Source organism: Schistocerca piceifrons, chromosome 3, assembly GCF_021461385.2.
Source record: "Schistocerca piceifrons isolate TAMUIC-IGC-003096 chromosome 3, iqSchPice1.1, whole genome shotgun sequence".
Lineage (NCBI taxonomy): Eukaryota > Metazoa > Arthropoda > Insecta > Orthoptera > Acrididae > Schistocerca > Schistocerca piceifrons.
Window position 1 is genome coordinate 528,024,556 of NC_060140.1, and position 15,817 is coordinate 528,040,372.

A 15,817-nucleotide genomic window follows, 5' to 3' on the forward strand; every position below is an offset into this window, starting at 1 on the left:
GGCCAACACCGCGGTTCCTGGTGTGTCCGCTGTGCCGTGCGTGTGATCATTGCTTGTACAGCCCTCTCGCAGTGTCCGGAGCAAGTATGGTGGGTCTGACACACCGATGTCAATGTGTTCTTTTTTCCATTTCCAGGAGTGTATACCAAACAAACAATCGTCTCACATGATACGTACATCTTTCTCCTAATATGTACATCATTCGAACCTCTGATTGCTTTACTAATAAGTTACTATGTTACATATCTGACATAAATATGTAAGGCAGAACAAGTTTAAAGGTTTTCAAATAATGTTCAAAGTTAGTCGGAAATCGCTAAGTGCTTTCGCTGTTAAATACTAGGTGAGTATACTCTGGGTAATTTGCACTTTGTTTTAAGCAAAAACTAGCTTTTTTTTTTACATTTCTCAATGTTCATGAGACTTGGGCTAATGTTTACTTAAGAAATCCTGAAGGGACATGATAGTAACATTGTCATATGGTATTTATGTATGTGGGCGTCCATCTAACTGTTATTATTATTGTTTCAGTGAAAATGTTAGCGAGTTTATGTAGATTCTGCTGTATGAACAGTAGAAAACTATTTCGTTTGGTTGCACTTATGTACAAAGCACTGAAAAAAACTGTACCTTTAAGACCTTGATGGTATACCAGTCATTACTCTCTGCTAATTGTTCTCAATGTGAAATACGTGACTCTACACTAGATTGTATTTCTTCTTTTTCTGACATCGACATGATGTGGATCTAAGCAGCAATGGGTGTATCTTTACGTGAATAATAAATGGAAAATTGCATTTCAAGTCTGCTTTATTCTGTACAGCAATAAGCCTCTCAGCTCTCACGTTTCAATTAAAGCGTCCAATGATACGAGGAGGAACCAATATCATACTGAGATGTGCCGTGGATTCTTAAAGCTAAACCACCACTAGATATCAGAGAAAAATTAGTATGTGCTCCTGAAACTTACAAGGAGAAGTTCACAGCAGTGGAAGCGACATTTTGAAACCATGTACTAGGTGATGTTGGCCATGCTGGGTCAAGTGTGAGGGTAATCAGTGAAAAAATTTTGGGATTTCCCGTGATGCTGTAAAGCTTTGAAAGAAGAAATATTGTATATACCAGCTGTGTAAATTCATGGTTAAGGTACGGTCCTCTAATGCTAAAGGTCATGAGTTTGAATCTCGTCAGGTGCTCTGAAACTTTTTATTTTCTAATTTTTATTGACTTGGCTTTGATCGTAATTTTTTCTTCAATTATTTACATATAAATTTTTATTTATATTCCTTTATCCATATCATTTTTATCACTGTATTAAATTTTTCAGTGAGTCACTTTTTTTGCTATCATTATTTCTTCACTTGGAATGTTTGTGCATCAGAATTATATTAATTGCATTTATCTGTCATAATATTTAAACATCTTTTGGTTAAAGAACGAAGAAAAAATAATCTGTTTGTATCGGCTGTGCAGTGGTTTCAAAAATATATTTTTTGTTACAAGATATATATTTTACAGGATGGCACTCATTTAATTGTCGAAATACCGAAGTGAGTGAGGACAGCAAAAATTTTGCCCACCTTTGTAAAATATCAGAATCTAGTTCGGTATTTCATATTTAAAAATTAAAACAAAATTATTGTTTTTAATGATTTCTTGTATCAGATTCCGTTACTGTTTCCTATTTTTCAGTAAAACCTAATCAAAAAATTTAATTCTTGGTAGAGAATGTGGCTTTTTGTTTAAAAAAATTAGATTCATATTTTCAGGTTCAGGGCCCTTCTAACGCATCTGTGTAACTTTAAAAAGTATGTTGTCAATGAAATTCAGCGACAATTAACGGAATTTCTGTTTTTAAATTTTTTGTGGTGTAAACACCACGAAAAATGCGTTGGTGCTGCTAAGATTGTGCTATAAGTTGATTCCAGGTTTGTACCGTATTTATATTCAAAAAGGTACACTGTTAATAAAAGTTAAACATATTTAATGAAATTTGTTTCTTTTTTAGTTATTTTTGGTGGTGGGCCCAGTGCGCCCTCCTGACGCCTGGATATTGCACGTTATAGTAAATGCACTAGTACCACTGTGGATAAAACATGAAGTCTCTTTGTACACTGGACAAAATAACGCAGATGAAGATTCAAACGAAAGAAGAAATTCTGAGGTATTCCATTTCAGTCAGAATCTCCTAAATTGACTTCAAACTACATTTATATCTAGTATATTACTGTAATACAGTACTTATCATTTTGAAAACTGTGCTCTGCCTCCATTACTACCAAGCACCAAATGTAAATCGTACACATCATTTGATATCATTTAACAACAGTAAAGCAATTTAAAACACCTAGAGCGGTGAGCAGTAGCTGGTGCTCCCACCAGAGGTCGAGAAAGCGCAGCACTGCTGCCATAGCTGCTACCAGCCCCCAGCTAAGAGGTCTCAGAGAGCGCTGGCGCATGAGGCGCTCAGAGGCAGACAGTCTGGCGAGAAACCTGTTGCAAAAATATTACTGCCATTATTAGTATATCAGAAAGTGAAATAAATTGTATCTACGCTGTCCCTACAATCAGATGAAAGGTGCCATAAAAAAGTTTTGACGGAGAGTGATCTCTACTGCTAGCCACTGTACTCAGCCTACACGCACTTTACCTGTAGACCAAGGGGGTGGACGTTGCAGAAGAGCTCAAACAGAGGGAAAGACTTCCTTCAGAAACTCCCGCTGCTAACAGTACTGCTAAATAGTGCAGTTTTTTCCTTAAGCCATCAGTGTTATGACTGGTTTGATGCGGCCCACCACAAATTCCTCTCCTGTGTCAGCCTCTTCATCTCAGAGTAGCACTTGCAACCTCCACCCTCAATTATTTGCTGGATGTAATCCAGTGTCTGTTTTCCTCTAAATTTTTTATCCCCTGTAGCTCCCTCTAGAACTATGGCAGTTATTCTGTGATGTCTTAGCAGATGTCCTACAATCCTGACCTTTCTTCTTGTCAGAGTTTTCCGCATATTTCTCCCGTCACAGATTCTCTGGAAACCTCATTCCTTACCTTATCAGACCACCTATTTCTAACGTTCTTCTGTATCACCACATCTCAAATACACTCCTGGAAATTGAAATAAGAACACCGTGAATTCATTGTCCCAGGAAGGGGAAACTTTATTGACACATTCCTGAGGTCAGATACATCACATGATCACACTGACAGAACCACAGGCATATAGACACAGGCAACAGAGCATGCACAATGTCGGCACTAGTGCAGTGTATATCCACCTTTCGCAGCAATGCAGGCTGCTATTCTCCCATGGAGACGATCGTAGAGATGCTGGATGTAGTTCTGTGGAACGGCTTGCCATGCCATTTCCACCTGGCGCCTCAGTTGGACCAGCGTTCGTGCTGGACGTGCAGACCGCGTGAGACGACGCTTCATCCAGTCCCAAACATGCTCAATGGGGGACAGATCCGGAGATCTTGCTGGCCAGGGTAGTTGACTTACACCTTCTAGAGCACGTTGGGTGGCACGGGATACATGCGGACGTGCATTGTCCTGTTGGAACAGCAAGTTCCCTTGCCGGTCTAGGAATGGTAGAACGATGGGTTCGATGACGGTTTGGATGTACCGTGCACTATTCAGTGTCCCCTCGACGATCACCAGTGGTGTACGGCCAGTGTAGGAGATCGCTCCCCACACCATGATGCCGGGTGTTGGCCCTGTGCGCCTCGGTCGTATGCAGTCCTGATTGTGGCGCTCACCTGCACGGCGCCAAACACGCATACGACCATCATTGGCACCAAGGCAGAAGCGACTCTCATCGCTGAAGACGACACGTCTCCATTCGTCCCTCCATTCACGCCTGTCGCGACACCACTGGAGGCGGGCTGCACGAGGTTGGGGCGTGAGCGGAAGACGGCCTAACGGTGTGCGGGACCGTAGCCCAGCTTCATGGAGACGGTTGCGAATGGTCCTCGCCGATACCCCAGGAGCAAGAGTGTCCCTCATTTGCTGGGAAGTGGCGGTGCGGTCCCCTACGGCACTGCGTAGGATCCTACGGTCTTGGCGTGCATCCGTGCGTCGCTGCGGTCCGGTCCCAGGTCGACGGGCACGTGCACCTTCCGCCGACCACTGGCGACAACATCGATGTACTGTGGAGACCTCACGCCCCACGTGTTGAGCAATTCGGCGGTACGTCCACCCGGCCTCCCGCATGCCCACTATACGCCCTCGCTCAAAGTCCGTCAACTGCACATACGGTTCACGTCCACGCTGTCGCGGCATGCTACCAGTGTTAAAGACTGCGATGGAGGTCAGTATGCCACGGCAAACTGGCTGACACTGACGGCGGCGGCGCACAAATGCTGCGCAGCTAGCGCCATTCGACGGCCAACACCGCGGTTCCTGGTGTGTCCGCTGTGCCGTGCGTGTGATCATTGCTTGTACAGCCCTCTCGCAGTGTCCGGAGCAAGTATGGTGGGTCTGACACACTGGTGTCAATGTGTTCTTTTATCCATTTCCAGGAGTGTACTTCGACTCACTTCTTTTCCCACTATCCCATAGTCGATGAGCCACAACCATACAACGATGCGCTCCAAGCGTACATTATCTGAAATTTCTTCCTCATATTAAGGTGAAATGAAAATTAAATGGACACCCTAGCTGCAAACAGGCGTTGATGTGCTTCATTGGGGACATGTTTTTTTTGGAACAGATACTACCGTCATATATAGTTAAAATATGGCTTCCCAGTCATTGACCTCCTTGTGCGAACGCACACACTGTGCCCGAACTCGCACGGGACTTCGTAGATTAATCTGCCACGAGTAATGAGTATGATGGTGTAACATCTATTAGGCGCACTATGAATGTCGTGGTGTGGACATGTCGGGAATGTGGGTCTCACGGGGAGCGTGCAAGGGATAAGTGCCTGCAGGCGCACTATCCTCTGTGCCCTCGGCAATGTAAGCATGAAATCCCGGGTTCGAGTCACGGTCGAGCCACACATTTTCAACATGTCCCCAATGAAGTACATCAACACATGTTTGCAGCAAGAGTGTCCATTTAATTATCATTTCATTTGTAGCAAAGCTGCATGGTCATCTCCGGTAACTGTTCTTTCGGGAACAGATACTACCGTCATATGTAGTCATATTAAGGTCTATGTTTGATACTAGTAGTTTTCTCTTGGCCAGGAATGCCCTTCATGCCAGTGCTAGTCTGCTTTCTTATTACTTTCTTACACTCAGCCCATATTAGTAGTAGTCATTAGACTGTTCATTCCGTTCGGCATGTCCTGTAAATCTTCTTTGCTTTCACTGAGGACAGCAATGTCAACAACGAATCCTTTCACTTACAATTTTAACTCCACTCTTGACCCATTCTTTTATTTAGGTTATTGCTTTTTCGATATATACACTCAACAGTAGGTGCGAAAGACCACATCCGCCTCTTACACCCTTTTTAATCTATGCGCATCGTTCTTGGTCCTCTACTTTTGTTGTTTCCAGTTGGCTCTTGTACACACTGTATTTACCCGTCTTCTCCTATAGCTTAATCCCATTTTCTTCAGAATATCGAATATCTTGCTACCATTATCAACCACAACGTCAGAATTGCCTCCCTGGTGCCTTTACCTTTCTTAAAGCCAAACTGATCGGCATCTAGCAGATCCTCATTTTCTGCCCCGTAGTGCAGGCTGCCGCAGGATCGAAGGAGTTTCTTATCGCAATTTAGCGTCACGTTATAGATTTTGGGAATCTTTGCCCAGCAATCACAACTGATAACGTCACTCGTAGTCAGAGAATTATAACGACCACAATGCTCACCAGCTGGAATCCAGCTATCGCAAATGCCTACACTGTAATCTGGAACGTATGGAGCAAGACTGTCCACGGCAATTTTGAAAGTCTGTGCTTATTCATTGTATGAATATAGCGTGCTTGTAGTGATGTGACTAATGTGTCTTCAAATGGTTCTCTTGAAGTTTTATTACTTCGTGTAGCAACTTCTATCGCAGGATTGACAATGAAGTTAATGTGCAAAAAATTATGGTCATCAGCACGATAGGGAAGAAGTCTGCGTGCCAGGTGGTGATATTCACTCTGAACTTTAAATGTTGGCGTAAAAAACGTTGAACTACTTGCTGGTTTTTGAATGGGATCATTTGAATCGAGTTATTATGAGACGAATATTCCGTTTGAAGCCAGACCGAGAAGAGCGAAAGCCGACTTCCTAAACTTCCGACAGCCGCGGTGGTCGGGCGACCTTACGACCATCACCGCTAGATGGCGAAGACATCCTTTTCGCAGTGGTGGTGGCTTCCGTTCATCATAATTCAGCCAATTTGCACGAATTATTTTTAAAAGATATACACAAACTATTCCTCATGAATGAGTGTATCTATTGGGGACAACCGTATCAAAACACTTATAGTATTTGCTGAGTAAGCCTCATATACAGAGAGAAAGCGAGGAGGGGACTTCTATTTATAAATGTAGAGACGAAGAAGAAGACTGTTATTTGCATTGTGTTTAATTGTAATACTACGACTTTTTTAATATCCTTGTAAAAAGTGATCTACGAAGGAATAAAACTGCTCCTACCATTGTTGACCGCTCAGGATAGCATAGACAATACACTTCTCGCGTTCTGTACGCCGCTCTTCAATAATACACACATTCTTTCCAACGTAAAACTGTCCACACCCTCTCGGCGTTCTGAGGCATACATCACGTTGCGAGGTGCTGGATTTTGCACTGAAGGCATAAAGACGCCGCTTTAGGAGAGGGGTAATCTTTCCGGCCATTTATTTAAGCATATTGTGCTATCAGAAAACTGTAGTAATTCATGAGGGTGAAGATTTAACTGCCACCGGATTTAATATGGCTACAGTCCTGGAGAAGTAACTTCAGGTCTAATCACTAAACACTAGAACTGACGTGTCATTGAACGTACTGCCGACAAGCTGTGGCTGAAATGTTGTTACATCGTGCAGAGACTGATTACTAAAGTGATAACTACTCATTGCTAAAATTGTGCTTAAAAATTTGTGTTGAGCACAGATTGAAAGAAGTTCGCCCCTTTGTGCTTTAAATGAATGTCACTAGTAGGGATTGTCCGTCTCCGTATCGTAGCGGTAGCGTTACTACCTACCATGCAGGAGTTCCGGGTTTGATTCCCGGCAGGGGACTGGGTATTGCATGTCCTTCGTCATCATCTTCATCATCACTGACGAGGAGGTCTCCGATGCGGCGTCACCTGAAAAGGACTTACAATACTGCTGCCGAAATCCCCCGAATGGGGCCTCCCAGCCAACAATGCCATACGATCATTTCCATTTAGTAGGTATTACAGGTGTGGCATGGACGCCATTTTGTTGCTAACAAGGGTTTATATGGGAACGCTTGTAAGATGAAAGAGACTACTGGCGAAGCCTATTGCAGTGCGGTTGTTGAGGGTGCAGATTCTATGCTCCATAATTACCATCTCATCGACATACACTTATATGGGCACTTGTTTCGTGGTCTAGACACTGATTCATTGAGAGATACAACACCCTCCTTTGTTTTCTCAATTTCGTACGTGCCGGAAAGACCACTATCAATACTAGCGCTGAAAATAGTGACAGAACTGACGGGACTCAAAGTTGAGGAGACGGTTTAACATTTCGGAGAATTCTCTAACACTATACTTTCTGTACTACGCAGTGTGAAGCTCCCAAATAAGTGGAGGACTGAGACGATTTTTTATCCAGTGTACAACTTGTTAATTTCATAGGTGAGGGCAACGAATTTGCACATAATGCCCTGAGGCTTCAGACCACAGCAATGGTCGCTGAAAAGTAGTAACTTTGGCTTATTGCATACGACCCAGCAGCTCCACTGTGGAGATGCAAATCAGGTTTGTCTTAAATACATACTGTAGTTGTCTTGAGCGAGTTGACGTTAGCCAAGAATGCCTTTAAGAGGACAAAGACGCCATTATCAACACCTCACTGAGTTTGAACGAGATCGTGAAATAGGGCTACCAGAAGCTGAATGTTCCTTCTGCGTTACCGCAGAAAGACTTGGCAGGAATATAGACACTGTACGTGATTGTTGGCGACAGTGCTCACGATAATGTATAGCCATAAGAAGACCGGGCTCCGGATGGCCATGTGGCACTACCAAGAGGGTGGACCACCGTGGTCGGTGCATGGCTCTGACGCATCATACTGCAAATGCTGCAACAATTCGGACAGCATTTGGCACCACAGTGACACAACGAACCGTTACCAACCACGTACATCAAGTACAGCCCACAGCCAGACGCCCTCTAGCGTGCATTCCATTGACCCCAAACCACCGCCATTTGACACTGCAGTGGTGTCAGGCGAGAGCTCATTGGAGGGCAAGGTGAATCTCTTTAGTGTTTCCTGAAGTAAGCAGGTTCTGTCTCGGTGCCAGTGATGGCCGTGTGTTGGTTAGGAGGGCAGTTGAGGGCCTGCCACCAACCTGTATGCATGCTAAATGCACTGGACCTACGCCTGGAGTTATAGTCTGGGATGCGATTTCGCATGACAGCAGGAGCACTCTCGTGGTAATCCCACGCACCTGACAGTAAATTTGTACGTAAATCTGCTGATTCGCCCTGTTGTGCTGCCATTCATTAACAGCATTGCAGGGGGTGTTTTCCAGAAGGATGACACTAGCCCACATATCGCTGTTATAACATGTCGCCTTGGCCTTCTCGATGACTAGATCTGCCTTTAATCGATCGCATATGGACGACAACTCCAGCATCATCCACAAACGGCATTAACTCTCCCTATATTGACTGACCAAGTGCAAGACGCGTGGAACTCCATCCCACAAACTGACATCTGGCACCTGTAAAACACAATACATGCTCGTTTGTATGCTCCCATTAAAAATTCTGGAGATTACATTGGTTATTAATGTACCAGCGTTCCACAATTGCTATGGGATATCTTGCGCTTAAATTACCCGTAATCTTGAAACGTTAATCACTTAAATATGTTACCTAGAAAAATGTATCCCAGAAATTTCATTACTCCATATTAATTAAGTTTCGGCGTTGTGATTCTTTTCCCGTCAGCGTATGTGGAATAAATGTAACGTTGATTTATTATCGTAGATCGCTCAGTTGTTGGATGAAGTACAGATAACTTTCTCACTCCCATAACACATCTGTTCTAGGGGGGGGGGGGGGGGGGGGGAACATGGGGATGGCAATTCTGGAAGATTCAGATACGTATAAGTAGGCTGTTTGTAAAAGAATGGGTCACCATGCGGAACGTACTGCCTTGAATAAGATCGTATTCATCGATGATTAGGGGAATATTGATTATTAAACATGAAGGGAAAGGGTACTAGATGTGATTATAGGGGACAATAGTTTAATTAATGGCGTAAAACGCGAACGACTTGGTCTTTAATTCCTCGTGGCTTCTGTAAATAAAGCACCTGGAGGGGCATTGGTATGCGCTTGTTGACTTCACTAAACAAATCAAATACGAGGGCTGTCTGAAAAGTAACACCTCCAAAGTTTTAGTGTGACAAGTCTCAAAAGTATTTTAAATGAGCAAACTTTAGACATTCTTCATGTCTACATCTCCGACGATCAGTGTATTTCCCCCATTGGGAGACCAGTCTGTTGATAACGTCACTGTAGAATTTTCGTCTTTGTTGATGGAGCCGCTGGCCGCTGTGGCCGAGCGGTTCTAGGCGCTTCAATCCGGAGCCGCGCTGCTGCTGCGGTTGCAGGTTCAAATCCTGCCTCGGGCATGGATGTGTGTGATGTCCTTAGTTAGTTTAAAGTAGTTCTAAGTCTAGGGACTGATGACCTCAGGTGTTAAGTCCCAGAGTTCTCAGAGCCATCTGAACCATTTTTGATAGATCCACACCGTCACATCCGCTTACACCGCTACATCACCATCAAAGTGAAGCCCTCGAAGGTATTCTTTAGTTTTGTAAACAGATACTGCGGTGACAAATACATGGAAAATCAGATATTCACACATGAATTCAATGAATCACTTAGAAATGGTCAGTCCTACAGAACGCAATGCTATGAAATGAGGACAAGGAGACGCTTACGCAGCAGTAAATGTAATGACCAATGTTTCCGAGAATGTAGTTGTATTTCAAAAGACTACGAGTTCAGTTATGCCCTACGATTGCACTCACGACTGAATGATAAACACGAGAGAGAATTCACCACTGAGATCACGGATGCTTGTGGACTGTCTGAAAGACACGTAGTCGTTCATTATATCAATAGAATCGAAACAAAATGTCCCACAAGCATTTCACACTATTACATGTAAGCATGTGTTCTCCACACGAGAGAAAACTGAAAAATTTCTTTACAAAATAGAGCATCGACGTCTCCGGGAAACCTCCGTGAATCAGTACCACACGACTCACTGTTCCACCACCGATAATATACGAAAGTGATTTCCAAGTGTTGCACTGTACCACAAACAAAATATTTTAAAAGAAAATTTATCGAAGCAGACAGTAGTAGTTTCCTGAAACACAGGTACGATTAGAGGACAACGACGGTGAGTGCCCACGTTTTGTCTCTCCATTTCTGTGTATTCCGTCGTGTGTTTAATGTACTGTTACTACTGCAGAAAATTCGTAGCTGGAAGCTGCACACCTTGTAGCAGAAGTAGATGGAAAGCCGGTTCGGTGTGGGGTCCCAGTGTGAAGGTGGACGAGTGTTTAGAAGAGCAATTATCCGCAGTGGCGGCCGTATCGCAGCGTCGTTTTACTGCGCCGCGGGCCGATGGAGCGGGATTACCTCGGCTCGGCCTCCACCCATTTGTCCGATGGGCCGGCTCGGCGCGACTTATCTGTCCGGGTCGCGACCGTCCCCGTAATGCGGGCCCTGCCTGAGCGGGAGGGAGGGAGGGAGGCCGAGACTGAGAGAGAGCAGGGGCTGGATCAGCATCGGGGCGCCCTGCTGCTTCCAAACGTCACACCCGATAGCGCCCGGGCAGCCGGCTTTGCTAGGATATCAGCAGAAAGCTGGCGTCCTCGTCGTAAAACCAATTCACAAGGCACTCCTCTTGCCAGCAACGCCCTGTTCAACTGCCGTCGAGTTCTATTGTTTTGGTGTACAATTTCGTAGCGTTTTTCCGTAAGTTTATAGACACAACAGATACATGTAACAGAGAATGAGATTTTCACTTTGCAGCGGAATGTGCGCTGATATGAGACTTCCTGGCAGATTAAAATTGTGTGCTGGACCGAGACTCGAACTCGGGACCTTTGCCGTTCGCGGGCAAGTGCTCTACCAACTGAGCTACCCAAGCACGACTCACGCCCCGTCCTCACAGCTTTACTTCTGCCAGTACCTCGTCACAGACAGACGAGGTACTGGCAGAAGTAAAGCTGTGAGGACGGCGCGTGAGTCGTGCTTGGGTAGCTCAGTTGGTAGAGCACTTGCCCGCGAACGGCAAAGGTCCCGAGTTCGAGTCTCGGTCCAGCAGATAGACGAGGTACTGGCAGAAGTAAGGCTGTGAGGACGGCGCGTGAGTCGTGCTTGGGTAGCTCAGTTGGTAGAGCACTTGCCCGCGAAAGGCAAAGGTCCCGAGTTCGAGTCTCGCTCCGGCACACAGTTTTAATCTGCCAGGAAGTTTCACATGTAACAGAGATTTCTCCTTCACTATCTACAACAATCTGCCAACGCTGTGGCAGCTTTTCTACCCCGTGACTGTAGAAATCCCGTGGCTTTGAGGCGAAGAACTCGTCGAGCCATGTTCGGAACGCTTTTTATTCGGAAAGGAAGTTCCTTGAATGTTGTTCGATAGAGAGCGGGAAAGGTGAAAATCTGAGCTCGTAAAATCAGGTGTCTTGTATTGTATTTTATTGAACTGGGGACCTAGAAACGACGGAGAGGCTTCGTACCCGCCGTAACCCTCAGTGGTTCACAACCCCACAACAGGCTACAGCAGTCAAATCACCCCACCGCCGGCCCAGACCGAACCCAGGGTTATTGTGCGGTTCGGCCCCCTTTGGATCCTCACCCCCCACCCCCCTCGGGAACGTCTCACACCAGACGAGAGTAACCCCAATGTTTGCGTGGTAAAGTAACTGTGGTGTACGCGTACGTGGAGACAGTGTTTGTGCAGTAATCGCCGACATAGTGTAACTGAAGCGGAATAAGGGGAACCAGCCCGCATTCGCCAAGGCAGATAGAAAATCGCCTTAAAAACCATCCAAAGGCTGAGCGACACACCGGACATCGACACTAATTCGCCGGGCGGATTCGTGCCGGGAACCGTCAAGCCTTCCCGCCCGGAAGGCAGTGCCTTAGACTGCACAGTTAACCAGCTAACCGGTCGGGTAAAATAATGTTAATAAGCTGGGTTCGGAATTACTTGCCAGCTCAGTTTCAGTATAGTGCTTTTCATATATGTTTGCAGGTGGGGATATTCAGCCGCCAAATAATTGCTAAGATTCACGGTGAAACCTTCAGCTGTCATTTATTTCGCATAATTCGCTACTGGTTTCGCTCAATGGGCATTATCAAATTATCGTACAGCTCTCCTGCCTTTTATGCCAGCTAAGCGCGATAACAGTCACTGGCCGAAAGCGGTAGCGAATTCTGCGATATAAATGGCAGCTGAAGATTTGATCATGAATTTCAACAAGTACAGTGTTTTTTATAAGTATAGGAGAATGCTGGTGAGCGTTACCGTAGTGTAGCATCACTTTACGCAGTTTTTCTGGTCGTTGTTCTTGTATTACATCTGCGAGACGTTTCGTTGTCGACAACAAATGTCAGCAGTGATGGTTACACCTCAGGGGAGCGATTCGTAGCGCCTCACACCGTGTCTGTTTCACTAGATACATAAGATACATAAGTGTGTGTGTGTGTGTGTGAGTGTGTGTGTGTGTGTGTGTGTGTGTGTGTGTGTGTGTGTGTGTGTATGTGTATGCGCTCAGGTCTTTCTACTGGGAGTTGTTGCTTCGTTTCGGCTCAGTCATTCCTTTGTTTTCCTCACCTTAACTGTGGTTTAGAGCATGCGGTACCCAGAGACCCATTTTTTCAACCTTTCCCATTGCATCCAAATATCGCACCATGGTGGAATGATCACAGTTCATCACATTTGACTGTGGATCATTGTGGATTAATGCGTTTAGGCGATCTTCATCACACCCCGAAAGTCTTCCTGAACGAGAAGAGTCACTAATCTCAAAACGATCCTCTTAAAACGAGAAAACCATTTTCTTGCCGTATTCTGTCCAAAGGCACCAGTTCCATACACATGCAAATGTTTCTGGCTGACTCCGCTGCTGTCAACGCTCTACTGAACTCTAAACAGAGGAATATGTTAGAAATTCTCCGATTTCTCCAGTTGGCCCTGCATTTTCTAGCGTCCGCAGCTCCACTCATCTCCATATTATAAAATGATTATATGTTAACTCAAATAGCAACAGTGAACTACAAATAAAAACTTATGATCGCTAAATAAACCCATAGCAACCGGAACGCCAACCTGCAAAACAAAAGCTCTACAAACTGATGCACCAATGTAATACATCTTACAAGTGGACATGTCAACCTGTCCAGTATGATGTGTTCCCAGTGAGAAACTTTCGTAACTGTGACGGGTTTGCTACCTCGAGCATCTTGCTCCTTGTTAACAGCGTCAGGTATCTTAGTGACCCTGCAGTGAGTGGATGGACGAGGGCATTTTAAAAAGTAATGCCTCCGAAATTTTTATGCGAAAAGTCAAAGCTTTTTGAATAAGACAAACGTTATTAACATTATACATCTTAATTCCTCATGTCTAGGTATTTATTTCTGAGTATAGTCTCAATAGCGACGAACACATTTGTCCCAATGGGTATTGAAAGGGGATTTTTGATAACTGTTAAAAACCATTCAAAAGCCATGGTCGCACAAAATACTTTTTATTCAAGTCAGCCGGTTTCAACAGTCTTAGCTGTCATCTTCAGATCTTAAACCTTCTTTGTAGTAGAATGAACATTAGCGGTCTTGGCTTTTGAATGGTTTTTAACGATGAGAGACTAGGTGGTTGATACAGTCACTGTAAAATGTTTCACTTTGCTCATCGAGCCACAATCTCACCTCTGCTTGCATCGCTTCATCATTAAGTTCTGCGAGGTGTTCTTTAAGTTTTAGTAAAAGGTGAAAATCGGGTGAGATCGATGGAGGATGGAGGATGATTGATGACAGTGAACCCAAAGCGTCGGATTGTTGCAGATGTAACAGCGATCGTATGTCGTGTGGGGAGAGAGTACAACATATGTGAAAGAACACTCCGCATTCAAAATTACATCGCGCTGTTTCTCAAGCACTGATATGGCTATGTTACACACCGCCATGTACCACGCTAAAATTCGCAGCCCTCTGGCGGAAGACGGCTGCAAATGAGTAGTATGAAGAATAAAGATATTCAATGTTAAGAAAATTTTTAACTAAAACAAAGTTTTAAAATTTTTCGGCCTTGCTTTCCAGCACACCCTTGTATTTCTCAACCTGGAAAGCTCTGCAATTAGAGGAAAGATTTGTACATTCGCACGAGATACAGTAAATGTGAGAATAAGGGGAGGGCAGTGAGACCTCTTGCGCTACACACTTGTAAAGCAAGTGTACCAACGCAGGACTGGAGGCCTGCAACTGACCGGTTGTGTGCTACTGTGTTGACTGTTATTTTTCTTGTTATAAAAAAAATGGTTCAAATGGCTCTGAGCACTATGCGACTTAACTTCTGAGGTCATCAGTCGCCTAGAACCGAGAACTAATTAAACCTACCTAACCTAAGGACATCACACACATCCATGCCCGAGACAGGATTCGAACCTGCGACCGTAGCGGTCGCTCGGTTCCAGACTGTTGCGCCTAGAACCGCACGGCCACACCGCCGTGTCTTATTGTTTTATTTTTGCGCTGTTCTTTGTGTTTCGGTAGCTGAGTGTTAAGTGCCAAACCCAAAATACGAAATTCATTTTAATGGAATCGGCTACGCAATGAAAATCCATACGACTATCAGTTCTTATTTATTTAAATTCCTTGCAGCTGTACTTTTTATTTCATTTTAACGTTTATCACATATATGTACTATTGATTTCTATCGGTTACTTTAAAGGAATATTGTCTTGAAATCACAAGTACGTGTATGTTTACAGGTTGAACTAGAACTCAACCGCCGGCCGGAGTGGCCGAGCGCTTCTAGGCGCTACAGTCGCAGGTTCGAATCCTGCCTCGGGCATGGATGTGTGTGATGTCCTTAGGTTAGTTAGGTTTAAGAAGTTCTAAGTTCTAGGGGACTGATGACCTCAGAAGTTAGGTCCCATAGTGCTCAGAGCCATTCGTACCATTTTTGGAACTCAACCTAAAAACTTTCAGAATGCTGTTCAGGGATACCCTCTGATTATTTTGATGTAAGCGGTCCAAGGTCTCCGGCGGCTCGTTACAAAGTAATAAGGCGGTAAAGATATATTACGCTTGTTATTCTAGTTACCTTCATTTATGTACAAATACGGTCACGAGGAACAAAATGACTGTAATCAGCAATCACCAAAACGTACAATACGTCCAGTTTTTCGTAGAAGCCTACTTAAATCACTTTGATGTCGTTGTCGTCACTGCAGAAACAGCACGAATGACTACAGATACTGACCTGGGCACACATTTCCGACGTCATCAGCTGGACGACGGCCGACATTGGTCTGTGAGCTTGGCTACGTATAATCTCGCGTACTTTCCATTCATGCATGCTAAATAAAGTATACGTGAAGTAGCTATTTGTGTATTATTATTTACTCGAGAAGCAAAAGTTATG

The 15,817-nt window shown here is 44.5% G+C and overlaps 1 non-coding gene across 1 annotated transcript; it reads left to right on the forward strand.

The window, feature by feature from the left end:
- The first annotated feature begins 11,416 nt into the window (after positions 1-11,416).
- Trnas-cga lies at positions 11,417-11,491 on the forward strand. The gene has a single exon. It is a non-coding gene; the product is annotated as a tRNA-Ser (tRNA).
- Positions 11,492-15,817: the final 4,326 nt, after the last annotated feature.